The sequence below is a fragment of the Anopheles nili genome, chromosome 2 (assembly GCF_943737925.1).
Source record: "Anopheles nili chromosome 2, idAnoNiliSN_F5_01, whole genome shotgun sequence".
Taxonomy (NCBI): domain Eukaryota; kingdom Metazoa; phylum Arthropoda; class Insecta; order Diptera; family Culicidae; genus Anopheles; species Anopheles nili.
In genome coordinates, this window is record NC_071291.1 from 29,095,397 (window position 1) to 29,110,179 (window position 14,783).

The following is a 14,783-nucleotide window of genomic DNA, read 5'->3' on the forward strand; positions in this document are numbered from 1 at the left end:
GGCTTTGTTTTGTCGTAACGCCGGTGGAGAGCTTTATTTTTTTGTTGTTGTTCGATTGTTGCCATCTTTCTGCCAGGGCGACTTTTGTGGCGCGAATGTGGCGTTGACATGCGAAGAGCGCTTAATCCGAGCCAATCGGATAAATATTGGCATGTCTGGGCGAGCGCAAAACGCCAGGCTAGAAGATGTGGAACAGGGGGCTAATATGCTCCAGATGTGTGCAAAATGGCAGGTTGTTACGCGAACGAAGGGCCGCAGCTCAAACACTAACAGTGACGATTCGGTATTTTTTAGAGGATTTTCATTTTTCAGCACCGTAATTTCGGCACCCAAAAGGGCCGCCCTTTCCGAGTGTGTGTGTGCATGGAGTGAAATTTCGATACTCGAGGCTAGCCAGTAAAATTCAACGATAATTCGCTTCGCCAGCATTAAAAGGGCGCGTTCCAGTGCCGGGTGACCTTTATGGGGTGCGTTTGTGACCTCCCGTCGAATGGCAGCACGATGACGCGCAGTTCGAAGCTGGCGTGCTGACGTGGTGATGATTTTGTGATTGAGCACGCAGCATGCAAAGGGCGCAACAACGCGGTGAGTGAGCAGTACACGCGCGTGTGTGGTGATCTTCGCCCTAAAGGTGATCGCACGAGGGCCAGTGAAAGGGCCAGTGAAAGAGTGAAGCTGCGGTGCAAAGAGGGTAGGCGCAAAAACCACCCTCAAAAGCACGCAACTGATCGACGTGTAGGTGTGTGTGTGTGTGTGTGTGCGTGCCGATCGAGTCGTCCGAGATTCCGTGAAGACCTTCCTGCGTGAAAAGGGCACACGCGTGTGTAAGGGCCATCTTGCTTGCAGCATCCATCGTGGTGGCTTTTTCGATTCTCCCGGCGCAGGATCAAGACTCCATACATCGACTAATCGAACGCCCGAGAAAAAAAGGGCGTGCGGGCGCGAGTGTCCGGTAAGTGGATAATTAATTTTAATATTCAATTAGGGGCGTAACGGTTGAAAATTCCCATTAATTGATACGTTACCATCAGGTGAGAGCGACCGGGCCGATAAAGTTTGCCGCCTCTGGCCCTTTTTCGGGACCTCACATGGGTCTCTGTCTCTCTCTCTCTCTCTCTCTCTCTCTCGTTCACTCACTCCACCCAACCCAGCAGCACGAAATGGCTCAATCGTGAGACGGCACAAAAACGCGGGTGACCTTAAGCGCGAGGGCGCTTATGTGATCCATTTCTTGGCGATCAAAAATGAAAAAAAAAACCACCCAACCCCAGCGGTATCGATGACGGTGACGGTGATGATGATGATGATGATGAGTTGCATCATAGCCGGGCCGGTGATTGCGCTCGGATCGATGCCGGAACGACCTCGCCGGGTGATCCGATTCCAGGGATCGCCACGCCAATCGCGCGGACATTCCGCTGAAGCTTCAGTTCACCCGTTTGCGCCCTCCGGGAAATTGTCTATCTACCGTGAGCGAACAAGGGAACAGGAAGAAAAAGGGACAAAAAAAGCGCCCCATGCTTCGGCCCCTAATCCCTCGGCTTTCGGGATAAATAAACAAGAGCCCACTCTGGACCGTCGCGGTCCGTCAAATGGTTGGCCTTCTAAATCGCAGCTCGCTGGGAAGTTCATTATGCACTCGGAATGGAAAGGCGATTACGATTGTGCGATTGTGCCTCACGGGAAGTGTGTGTGTGTGTGCGGGCCGTTAGGGGCCAATATTGATCTGGTCTGATTGAGAAGCTTTTCTTGCTTTTCTCCTTTATGGAGCGCGCGCTCGCGCGCTTGTTCACGACCGATCCGGTTATGTTGCGCAGGGAAATGGCGTTTTAATGGAATGGGGATGAAATTATGAAGCCATAAGAGGCTCTCGCGTGCGGTGTGTGTGTGTGTAGATTTTGTTTCTCTCACTCTCTTTCCCTCTCGTTGGTTGATGAAATGATTAATTGAATTTTAAACACAAACTCTAAGCGCTAATACGCAGCGAGGGAATCGCAAACGACAGCGAGGGAAAACGAGAATAAACGTTCGTTTTAGAGGTCCTTTTTTGCAACTGTTCTCACTCATCACTCCATCAACATGGGGATGCAGATGTAGTTTTTGTTTTGGGGTTGCAGGGTTGTGCTTTCGAGCCCACCACGGCCACGGGTGCATGGGTGGCATGGTTAAGGGATTAAAGCGGCATTTGTCCCACCTCCCTTTTAAGTCCCACCACCCCACACCACCGTGAACGGCACGCTCCAGATAGTGAGGGAAATTTCCATTCGAATGACGCTCGAAAGCCGGCTCGGCCACGGCCACGGTCGGGCAGCATAAAGAGAATTAATAACCGGTTGATCAAACAACGTCACACTCCACCCACCGGGGGGGACATCAAAGGGCTGCCCGGTCTGATCCACGTGTAAGCAAACAAAACCGATGGGTATCGATCAAAACAAAAAAAAAAGGCCCTCACCCTCAGCTCAAAGGGAGGAACGTCACGGGGGTTTAAGGGCCACGCCACTCGTGGAAATTACTCGTGCGGTGCGCGGGAAAAGTCCACCACTCACACCCAAAAAATGCCGGCCCTGCAGAATAGTGCAGGCCCGCTCGGCGAGGGCGCGGTCTTCGGTGACATTTTGAGCGGCTAAGCCACCGCCGTGGGCTTGATTGCGTTTGCCGATCGGGAGCAGCCTGTTCGCTGAGATGGTAATGCTGACAAATCTTCCACTAAGAACGTTATTTACCGCCCATCTACAGCGCGAGACCCTCACTGTGGTAGAAAAGGAGCTGTCGGCTACCGTGGCCGTGGTCGCGGAATCGCGCAAGGGATTCGCAGGCGCTAGAAACGTGGAATGTTTGGCGCGATCGGTGTGGCGCGGTGTGTTTGTGTGTGGGCAAACTGAGGACCCTTGAGATGGGAGGAGACGGGAGCGGTAAATATCCTTATTTATTGCGGTCAGTGTCATCTGGACGATTTGTGTGCAGTTCGGCGGTGGCCTCCTGCGGGTGGTAAACTTTCGCGACCGTGGGATTCGCTTTCGAGCGGTTCGCGAAAGTGCGTTTCTTTGACGGATGTTGGCTGTTTGTGGTGTTTTCTTGCGACGCGGGATTCCTTTTTTACGGTTCATTCGAACGGGGGCGTTTATTTTGCCTTTGCAGTGGTGGGTGAAGAAATTTAGCGCTTGCCGCCAACGTCCGGTTTAGCGTCGAGACGGCAAATGGGTGGTTGATTATTTGCAGTTGCGGTGCATAAGCTTGGCGGTCTTTTGTGCGAAAGTGCGCTTGTGGAGGACGAGCTGTGAGGTGCGAGTTTTTGTTTTAAATATGTTTGCTTTTGGCAATATTGATTTTATATTGCCAACAAGCGGGATTGTTTTTAACACCGTTCATACGGTACTCTTTAGTCATTAATAGGTGTTACAAAAGGTACTGTAAAAATTAAATACATTTTTATACAACACTCTTTGGAAACAATTGTGGAACTTTTCAATTGATGGCTATATTTGCAAATGCTGGACTAAGTATTTTAAAATCATATTACCAAACATAAGAAAATCTTTTCGGAAAAAACAAAATATTCTTTTATAGCGATAAAAAATTGAAAGAATTTGAAAATGATCGTTGTAGAATTTCCATTTTTATATAGTTATAATCCACCAGCAGGAATAGAGCGTGTGAAGAAAACGAATAATACCTGCCCAGAACGGCTTCTTAAGCAGAAGGACTAGAAATGTGCAACAGGTAGGATTTAATTAACATACCAACCACCAAGCGTGCTAAGCTTCTGCAACACTTGCATTCTTGCCACAAGCTTCACACGACCGGCCCAAAGGTGCGTTGAACATAGGAATAAAAACAATTTACTTCCCACCCACAGGCATCGGGTTCGACTGCCGTGAAATCCGGGAGCCACTCGCTGGACTCGCGTTACCTTAGCAAAACCTAGCTACAATGTAGCCGTCGTGCAGGGACAGGATTATTTATTTATTTATGCCGCGATTAGGTTCGAGCCGGTCTACGCAGGGCAGAACCGTTTTCTAATGCTTTCAACCGCCCGACCCAAGGCGGAGCGCCGGATGAGGGAAAATAAACAAATTTATTGAGACATACTGCGTATCGTTCTGTCTCGTTTGCTCCCGTGGTGGCTCCAGATCCGCGCCATCTTGCACCGGTGTGTGCGATCGTGCACTTTAATCGCATCCCTTCGCTGACCCACGATGCAATCGTGCCGCTATCAAAACGACCCGGCTGTGGAGATTTCGCGACATGCAACGCGAAACTCCTGGGAACGCGGTGCGTCTTCTGTGGCAAAACACCACGGGAACACAACACTTGCCGCACTAATGTGTGGCCCACGCCTACGCGACGCCCTTTTTCGCGGCCACCCTCCAGAGGCGCCGCTCAGGTGCGCTTCCATTTGTGGGTATTTTTCCGCGCGCTCAACCCACGCGTTGGTTCATCGTTGGCCACTGTCTGCCTCGGGAAGGGCCTGTTGTAAAGGGCCTGTTGCATAAAATTGCATATTGCGCTTTGCTTCGAGCGTGGAGCTGCACTTTTCGGTGCATCGATGGCACAATGGAGACCTCGTTCGTAGGAGGCTCGCTGGGGAGGGCTTTACGTGCATTTTAGCCGATGGGCCCCCGGTCCGATGGGCCGATGAGACAAAGTGCAGCCCGGCAGCAACCGTGGATCGGATGCAATCATTACGGAGTCATAAATAGTGAATTTGAATAAATAAATAAATAAATTATTCGCTCCTCCGCCGTGAGGCAATCGGGCGCGTACATGCGCTTTGGCGCGATCCTGCCGCCGTGGAAAACAGTGCTGCTCGCATTTAGCTGTACAGGCTAGGGTATAGAAGGTATGCTGGGAATAAGTGGCTTACTAGATGAGGATTTTTAACACTACATTTATTAGTTTTTTTTTAAATTTTCGCTGATTATGGTGAATTGGAACAAAGCGCGGATTCAGAGATTATTAAATTGCTATACATCGAATCAAAAATTTTGATCTGTCAACGTTCGCGTTTTGTACATTTTGATATAAAATATTTATTTTACAAGTATTTAAATCGCTAAATGAAGTACGAAGCAGTTTTTTGTAGCAACGCAAACTGTTTAAGGATCCCTGTCACAGTCTGGAGGATGTCTAAATCCTTTTTTTTGCACCTATTCTAAGAATATTGCGTTTAACGGTTTGTAAAAGTATTTATTAGTTTTTCTTACACGATTAAAGTAGACATTTAGTTTGTGATACACTTCCTTTGTTGCTAGAGGCACTTCCTAGTGTGGAACAAACCATTTCACGTCTTCAGAAACACTCCTGCCTATTCGCATGCGAACCACACTGTCGGTTGAAGATGCGCCCATAGGTTCCTTTCGCGCGCGATCCCTTCGAACTAGATTCTCCGCGGGCGCTATCGGTGCGCGGAATCGGCATGCAAGGCCGGCCGGCCGGCACGGATGCGGCCCTTTTGTGGGAGAAGTGGCCCTTACTTGCTGCCCTTCCCGAACGGCTCGGAACGCCGCATAACAGCAAGTAAGTAATAGGCCATCTGAATCCCATTGAAAACAGAAGGAACAGCGGGAATGGTCGCAGTAAATAAAGCCCGCAAGCCTGCGGCGGGGCGGATAGCGAACACCGCAAAAACAAAGCACTACACAACTGAAGGGCTCGGGATGAAAAAACGGGCTCGGAACGGGGTGAGCAACAAAAAAAAAAAAGGGCAGCAAGAATATTGTAATAAAACTGCACCGAATGAAATATGATCACGATGCGGCGGTGGGACGTGGCCGTGTATGCTATCATTATTACGTTTTATCTGCACCCAGGTGAACCCCCCTCCCCCTCCTTTTTCCTTCCACCCTTTACACCAACCCCCATACACTCCCTGCGTGTCGTAATCCACCCCTCCAGGAGGGTGAGTGTGCATAAATCTGCTCCAGCCGAAGCCGTCCATTTAGTATTGATATTTGTTTATTAAACAATCTAACAATGATCACCATAGGGAAGGGTGGGTGGAACAGTGAGTGAGTGAGCGTGTGTGTGTGTGTGTGTGCCTGTTACCTGACAACAAAAAAACTGTTACATGTTTCTCGCGCATAGCACGGATTAAGGCGCTCCCCGTGAAAGGGCCACCCTTCGAAGGGGTTGAAAAAGCGATAAAGGACGTTCGCGTAAGGGTTTGCAAATCCCGCCGCGTTGAGAGCTCTCCTTTAAAGCACGTCATGCGCACAGAAAGCCGCCGTGAAGAACATCGTGTCCGTAGCGGTGCAACTGCACGCGCTTGATGCATCCCTCTGAGTGCATCAACACCGTGCCGGGGTTCGAAATCGAAAGTTTCGTACACTCACCCCCAACACGAGCTCAAGGACCCAGGACACTCGCCGTGGGTCGCCATGACATGCGTCTTTTAATTCGCTTTCGCTCAATCCCCCCTTTGGTCATCCCCCACCCACACGGGAGGAGTACAGTTTGGCAATAATTGCTTTTAAACTGAACGGTAATTGACACCCGGCAGCGGAGCCATTCGCCTTGAAGGGCGGCCTTTCACGATTTCCGGGAGGGTGTTGTGTGTGTGTGTGTTTTACGTTTTAATCAACCCGCTTGGGCATCCTTAGCGGCCACCGAACCACGTAACACCATCGGCGTGCTGAGGCGCTTCGTTAGCATGATGTGACGATGCCTCGATACCGGCGGAACTACTCAAACGCCACCCAGGCCCTTCTGTGCCCTTTTTTTGCCCCGACTTGGCCCGACTTGGCCACTTGTCCTCGGATCGAGCCGGCGCACTTTTAAGTCCACGGCGAGATTTCGCAACATGCGCTGCGCGTTCTGGCGTAAGGCGCCCACGCCTGTCGCACGAAAGCGGCACACTCAAATGAAGCGAAAAAAGAGAGACAAGCAAAATCCCTGACCCGGGCGGTATGCAAATGGCTTCCCTTTGCGGGTGTCATGCACCGGGGAAGCGGCACCCGGAAAAATGTTCACACTAACGAAGGGCCTTGGTTGGTGAAAAGCGTACACACGACCTCGGTCGTTGGGCGAATTGGCGTCCTGCGAGTGGAAGATTCGCGTGTTGTCGTAGGCGGGTTAGGTTGTGACCGTGGCCCTTCATGCTTTCAAGGCATGATTTTTCGCACCGTCGACAACATTTATTCGGCACCCTGGGTGAAGGCTTCATCGCGGACGGCACGCTTAGGAATGCGCAAATATTTGCCACATTCCGGACCGGGTGTGTGTGTGTGATAAACGAGCCCAGTCAGCTTCGGGGGCTACGGTGTTTGTGGCTCTGACGGTGTGGTTTTGCGCAGTTTGAGTGGTGTTTTATCGGACCCAGTGCTGGTGCCCTTCGAAGGGCCGGCAGTGGCATGGGTTTTGGTGCGTATCGCTCGGTGCACCGGTCTCTGATAAGCGCGTGTGTCGTGGAATGCACCAGTTACGAGATGGCCGTGAGATGGAGCCGGCATTGTTCCGGTTTTGTAGGTGCAAATATTTGCAGGTTAGTTTGGCTTTGTCCCGGTTGATGGGTGGCTTATGTCCGGGATGTGCTTTCTGGCAATCTTGGTGAGGTGACTTGAGATAATGTGACTGCGGATACACATTTTTGTGATTGTTGCAAGTGGAATTCCATTCAGATTCACGGAGATCATGCGGAAATAGTTGGAGCAAATTTATTGTCTTTTCATACACTCTTATCTATGCATTTGACAGTCAAAATTATGATTTATATCCTTGCGTACATACAGGAAAGGGAAAATCCGCATAAAAGAGTGTAGAATGGAGTAAATAGAAGCTCAAATGTAGCAAGAATTGATAGGCAAAATACCCATAAAATACCTTCAAGTTTTATGGAGCTTATTTGACATAGAATATCAAAATACAGATCGCAGAGACGTTGTTTTTCACCTATCGGATCTCTTTCCCTATCTCTCGGTATTGAACAACATCGCGATCAGGTGGCTGATACCAAAAAAAAAAGCCAATAAACGCCACGTGCCTACGATCCCTAGGGCCGTTCAAACCCCCGTTCAATCTGCTGCTTTCGCCCCCTACACGATCAGTAATCGATCAGCGCGGCATCAACGTGCTCGTAGCCAACGAAACCCAATCAAACCTGATACCTAAGATTTATTGCGCCCGATCGATATTGGGCTCGTGTTGGGCCCGCTAACGACACTCTGGAATTTTCCCGCCAGCCACCAAGAATGCCGTAATGACACAGCACATGCCTCAGATCGCGTGTTTTGGCAGCTCGCCGGCACCAGCGGGCCTCCACTTCAATGCGTTCGGTTATTAATCATCCCCCATGATGGTGGGTGGGGGTGACTCGCGATCTACGGGTCTGTTTATACTCGCTGGTACGCCGCTCTGGTCCCTGATGCGTGATTGAGAGCGCGACTTCTGACTTCTGGTTGCGTTGATGCGCTTTACGCGAACAAATTTTCTGGAACTCCAACGGGAACACCCGCAAATATGGCACGTTAGCTAGTCTTTGGAGGAGCTTGTTTCGTGGAGAAAAATCAAATAAACAACAAAAATCTCTTCAAAATGTAGTACATGATTACCAGATGTTTTTAGATCACGATGACGACGACGACGTTGGAATCTGGCGAGGATCCTCCACCGTGTTCGGAGTTCCACCAAATATTTGTGCAATTTGTCCGCCCTAAGGCACCCATCAGGGGGTGACTCAGTGCATGCCCGAGCTCACAGGGTGATAAATTGCAGTTCTCCGGAGCCGGAGCCGAGAAGTTGTTCGGCACGAATTTGGGGCAGGAATTTCGCCGCAATCCACACACGGATGCCAGCGCCAGTGGCCAACCCAGCGGCTACTTTGTCCGGTTGATTGATGAATGAGCGCCGCAATTGAATTAACGGCCCCGGCCAACCCGGGACCTGCGATGTGTGACTTTATTGGCCACGAACGAACGAACTGTGTAACGCGTTGTTCCGAGAGCTTTTTCCTGGCCGTGGCATCCTGGCCGAGGTTGTAAGTCGATGTTCCAATCTGACAGCACCGATGAACACGCGCATGATTTATGAGGACAACCTGCTCTGGCGGCCCGGCTCCCGGTCCGGTTCCTATCTTCAACAACCCCCTCTACCTACTACCTACCCTACCCCTCTCACGCCTGGATGCCATTTGCATGTGCCCTAAAAGCGGTGGCGGTTCCGGCTGTCGGCGATGGCCACCGTTGTCCATCTGTCACGCTTGACTGGGTGGTGTGAGGAGGGTGGGGGGGGGGGAGGAAGGAGAAGCTTCCCCTGAGGGTGGAGGAACATCTCGGTCATTAAGACATCGTTCCGTCCCATTTGCGGATCAACCTTTTTATGACACCCCCCGGTTGCAAATGGAACGGCACGCAAAATGGCGATGAAAATGATAATTGCCCGCGCAAGCAGTCCGTGGGACGTGGGAGACACACCCGGATCCGCGCTGACCGCACCCGGTAATGAGTGGGGTGGTCATCCCCCTGTTTTTCAACCCTTAAAACACACACACACACACACTCAGTGGGGTTGTCAGTGCGTCGATGACGAGTTCGGTACCTGTACGGCCGGTTCACATCGGTCGCTAATTGGACGAAAGGTCGTCATGTAAGCTCTCGTCCTGTCTCCCTTTTACCCCGCTTCTAGCCCTCTTCACCATCCCCTACCGATCGGTGCATCGAGCAGGAAAAAAAGGGGTAACGGGCACGCTCTGTTTGGGAAGGCATTTTTTTAGAGTGGAGTCGTTTTTGATCGCTATTTCGAATGAGGTGTCGCCTGTCATTCGACTGATTGCTTCTCTCACTCTTACACTCACTGTCTCTCTCTCTTTCTCGCTCCCAAAAACACGCTCCCCAAATGGGATGGAATAACTTTCGAAGTGGACGAGAAGGGTGGTAAATTATTAAAACAAAGCTAAATATAAACGCGGAACGCATATTTTTAGCAGCGAGCATGTTTTCTGCGCCACCCTCACCGGTCCGGGAAAGGCAGATTCCAAGGCAGATGCGATGGGTTGCGAAGTCACATCGAGGCCCCGTTTGGTGCGAAAATCCCGTACTCGATCGGCGTAAGGGCCTGGCCTGGTTTGTTTGTTGGTTTTGTTTTACGGGACAGTTCTTGCCCTCCTTCAAAAGCAGCAACCGGCTCGAAAGGGCTCACCGGCCGGAAGTGTTGGCGGTTGGCGCCAAGCCGACGAGAGTGAGCTCCCAAAACCCGTCGTGTCTCCTCCCCATCACAGGACAGGCTGCCAAATCGGGACACGGACGCCCGGTTGGCATATTTCTATGCTAATTTGGAGCATGCGGTGCGCAAACCCTGCTACTCGCTGGCCAAAACGACACCACGCACTGTGGACTGCGGACTATTTTGGGTTCTCGTCGCCCGTGCGGTGCATATTACGGTCCCGATCGAAGCCAGTCGCGAGGAACCAAATAAAACAAACCATAGCCGACGCGTGTTTCGCGCCGGAATGTCTCCTTCGGTGCAGGGGACTTCTCGCTCACTGGGACCGATTCGTCTTCAAGGCCCTAGGCAGGCTCGTCAGTGGGGAGGAGGACAACCCGCGATGCATCGGGAGGCCATGGCGTGGTGGATGGCCCTTCTTCATCAACCCTTTTCAAACCCTCGGCTCGGCATGAAAAAGGGTTCGCTACCGAAAATGGCCACGACAAGGCTCATAATTAACTGGCCTCGTTGGCCGTTGGAATGCATTGTTCGTGACATTTGCACCGGGCGTTTTGGTGGGTGAAAATGGCGCAAAATGGATAACGAAAAACGGACCGAACTGGTAGTGCTTTTGCTGGTCACTCTCGGTCTGGGACATTCCGGTCTCGTGACATGGATACACGACCCCAGGCACCGACTCAGGTAACCGATGTCGAACACGGATTGCACATTAGAAATGGCGTCGTTTTTCGGGTCACGTGTGGGTGGTGGATACGGAAAACGGACCTTCGTGCAGATGTTGATCTGTTTGCTGGACACCGCGAGTGATGATGGTGAGATTTCCATTCCCGGAATGGAAGCAATTAGTAACCGCCGCCAACACCGAAGACTGATAGTATCGGCAATGCGTGTGCGCTATTTAAAGAACGCTGTTTCCAAACGCAACTCGAGAGCTGGTAGAATTCAGCACACAAACATGCGCCGTGAACTATGACCGCGCCGGTACCAGCTGTTGAAAGATCAAAGCCGGGTTTTTCGGGAAGCGATCTTGTTTCGTCTGTTCTAGTCTCTGAGGTTTTTTTCGCTGGCTAAAAAAAAGGAAAAAGAAAAACACGACCCTATCAACCAAACCGCACCATCCACCATATCCGGTAGCCGGTCCGGTAGGTGCCGATTTCGACGGGTGTGCTAAAAATATCATGCCATTTTTTCGCCCCATACCGCGAAAACGCACAGTATTTTAAGGTCCGCTCTTTTCGGCAGTTGAGAGCGTTGTTTGGGGTCTTCCAAACCGCACCCGATGCCCTACAGCACTCGAGACTGTGCGACCTCCAGAACCACGTCCTGTGCGCTGGTTGGCGTGTCAAAAGCAATTTTCTCTAATCTTCTTTCCCTGCCAATTAGGCCGGGTGGCGGACAGCAGGAAGATGCGCTCTGTTGCCTTGGTGATCGTAAAACTGGCTGCCTGCGGGGGATCGCAAGCTCCGAGACCGGGCGAAGTGGGCAATCCGATTAAACGGCCGTTCGTCCCGGGTTGGTCGAGGTGCCTGCCAGCTCGGACGCTATCTCGGCGCATTGTCCGTAACCGTGGCTAATCCGTGACTTCAGCAGGAGACGGATGCAGCAGAAGTTTGCTGGCTTGGGGCTTGGAAGCTGGGACTTTGAGTTCGTCCCGCCAGGGGTGCCGGGATTCGCAAGACCTGTCCGATTCGCCACGGCGATTGGATCGTTTTGCAAAAGGGCCAAGCGGTAGAACGCACGCCACCTCGCGGCGAGATACCGAACCATTAGCGTGCGGGACGTGAAGTGCCACTCGTCCATTTCAATGATCGTTCTAATCACTCACCCGGAAGAAAAGGGCCCCTGTGGGTGTGTAGGGTGCCCGGGATACGTGGGAAGGGTGTTAACGAGCGAGGAGGCAAACATTCCCTCGAGGGAAGATAAAGAAAAACGGCATGCAAGTGAGAAGTGTTATCTGCGCTTAATCGTGGTAACTAATGGACTTCACAGTGTCAGTGGGAAGCAGTGTACTCGATCGGGGTTGTTTCTGTGCAATTGTGAAGGTTTTTGCTTGAGTTGAGTGTGACACGTGCGGTAAGGATTCGTTTAATTTATTAAACCGTTCGGGAAACCTTCAAGTAACAGGTTTTAGCGACTAAAATTTGTCTTAAAATAGGACAATATCTCTGTTAACTTTGCGAAGGATTCTGAAAGCAGATCATGTTTTTGATTAAAAATAACACTTTATCGCATTCTTTAAACATTCTGATCTAAAACATCCAGCCAGTAGCAAGATATTCGTTTTAATTTTCCACACGAGGAAACTTCAACAGTGATAAAAGAAGGCACTTGCGTAAGACCGAATGCAAACGTGTATGCAAATGAAGCTCAAAAGCCAGCTCATCTTAGCCAGGAACGCACGAACCCAAGCTACTCAGAGCGTGCGTAATCGCAATCACTAGCCGCAACCGGGATTGATTTATGCCGACCTTATTCCCTACCAGCATAGCCCAGTGGAAACTCGATACTGCCACTATTTATTGCTCTCATTACATCGGGCGATGGTCGGAATGAAGCGCCATGCACCTCTTTGAGGGTCCGATTTTCGTAGGATCCTGCCAAACAACCTCCAGGGGGCTTTGAAATGGTGGCTCTTTCATCAACTTATCACAGGAGCTTTCCGAGCGCTTGAGCTTCACCGTTCGCTTATCCAACAGGCTTAACCGTACGATCTTAAACGCGGATCTTAAACCACCCCGGAAAAGGCGCATCACCGGCGGGATGCACTCATGCACCTGACGGGGTGGTTATGAATTTACGATTCCACCACCAGGTTGAGCTTGAATCCCAATAACGGTAACATCGAGTGTGCGCTTTCCATCTTCATCCGCACGCCCTTCAGAAAAACCGTCGCGCCATCGATCTCCAGCCGCTGGGCAGTTGAAATAAATCAGCAAAAGTACTAAAATGTTTTAATTAGTGCAAAATAGCTTTCAGCTTCGAACCGCTCAATCCATCTGGGGTCGGGTCCGTGATGGTTCGAGAAAAAATGCCACAAAAGCAGACGAAGAAACGGCACCAGAAGTAACTTGAAACGACTCGAACTTGGAGCCCAGGGAGCCGAGAGTGGCGAGTCTTCAGTGACACTTTTGCAGGTCTCCATGCCGGCTCCGGGTGTTCCAGCTAGCATGCGTGTGTGTGTGTGTGTCGTGGCTAGTCCCGCCATTGCACCATTGCATCCTGCACTCGTCCATTTGGGGTTCTTTTTTTTTCGCAACGTCCGCTTCCGAGCACTGGTCCGTCGGCCCAGTTTGGGCCACCTTTCGAAGCCTAGAGTTACAGTTACGGGGCGGTTTTTATGTCTCCACCCGGACACTCCCCGTCGCTTTGATGCGTGCATGTAACATGAAGATGTAATGTAACTTTAGTACGTACGCAACCGTCCGTTTGTCACACCATCCCATCTTTTCCACCAGCGCGCAAAGCAAGGCCAGCGAATGCAAAGTAAGCCGCAGCGGCTCAGCTACAGTGAGTCGCCTGTTTAAGCGTGTCTGCTTGAGCTTTTCCACATGTGTGTATGTGCGTACGGCTAGTGCGTTCTAACTGCAAGGCAAATGCGCCCGGAATCGGGGCTAATTTGCCCGGAATGCTGCCACATGATGGTTCGGTGCGGTTTCGAAACCACGATCCTTGTTCCAGTGTCAGCTTACAGCTGGGGGTTTGCTTCGAGTAGCAGCCAGCGATAGGAGTGACACAGATTTATTGTGACCGAGCGTCTTTACGCGCTTAAACTGCACTGTAATTTATTGTGCTGCTAGATTTCAACGCTCCAATGATAAGCACTCCAAGTGTACGTTTTTCATAGCCCTAATTCTCGCACCTGCCATGGAGTGCAAGCAGCTTGCACCGTACTTGCGATTGCAAAAACGATGCACTTATGCATCGTGCATCTTTCTGGGATGAGGTGGCACGGTTGCGTCTGGTTGTACCTTTTCCGTCGAGCAAGTGGTTGTGGCGAAATGTTACGTAAATGTAAAGTAATGCGATGCCGGAGTGTCCGGAATCATCCCAAGGGGGAATCACCGTTCAGTATGGGTGTTTTTTTTTTGCGCTGCATCCTAGGACAGCGTATTGCATGATGCACTTGGAAGACGACTTGTGTCGCACAACCGGGAGTGCTTTTTTCTATAAATGGAAGGAACACTCACGCATATGCAGAAGTAGACATTCCACAAAAAAAACTCTTTTGATCAGAAGGCAAGTCCCTGTCCTGAGCGTTTTAAATCCCGCTCTTGTGATGTGTTTAACAAGCTTGCATCATCTCCTCAATCGATTGAGAATGACGCCTTTTTTGATTCGTTTCTCTTCTCGAACGTAAATCGCTCTCATAACCTCCAAATGTGCAGTATTTAGTGCGTATAAAAACACCCTTCCCGGACACCTTTCGCTGGCGTTCAAGTTCATACCGTATTTGTACGGTTCGATGCGGCCCTTTGCCGTTACCATTTCCTTCCAGACGCCATTCGAGACGCGAAAAGGACTTTATGGTGGCACAAATGCGTCTCGGGTTCGGCCCCAAAACGACATACGTTTTATTGCGAGCCCAAAAGTAGTGAAAAGTAAAACAAGAGCACGCGAAAACA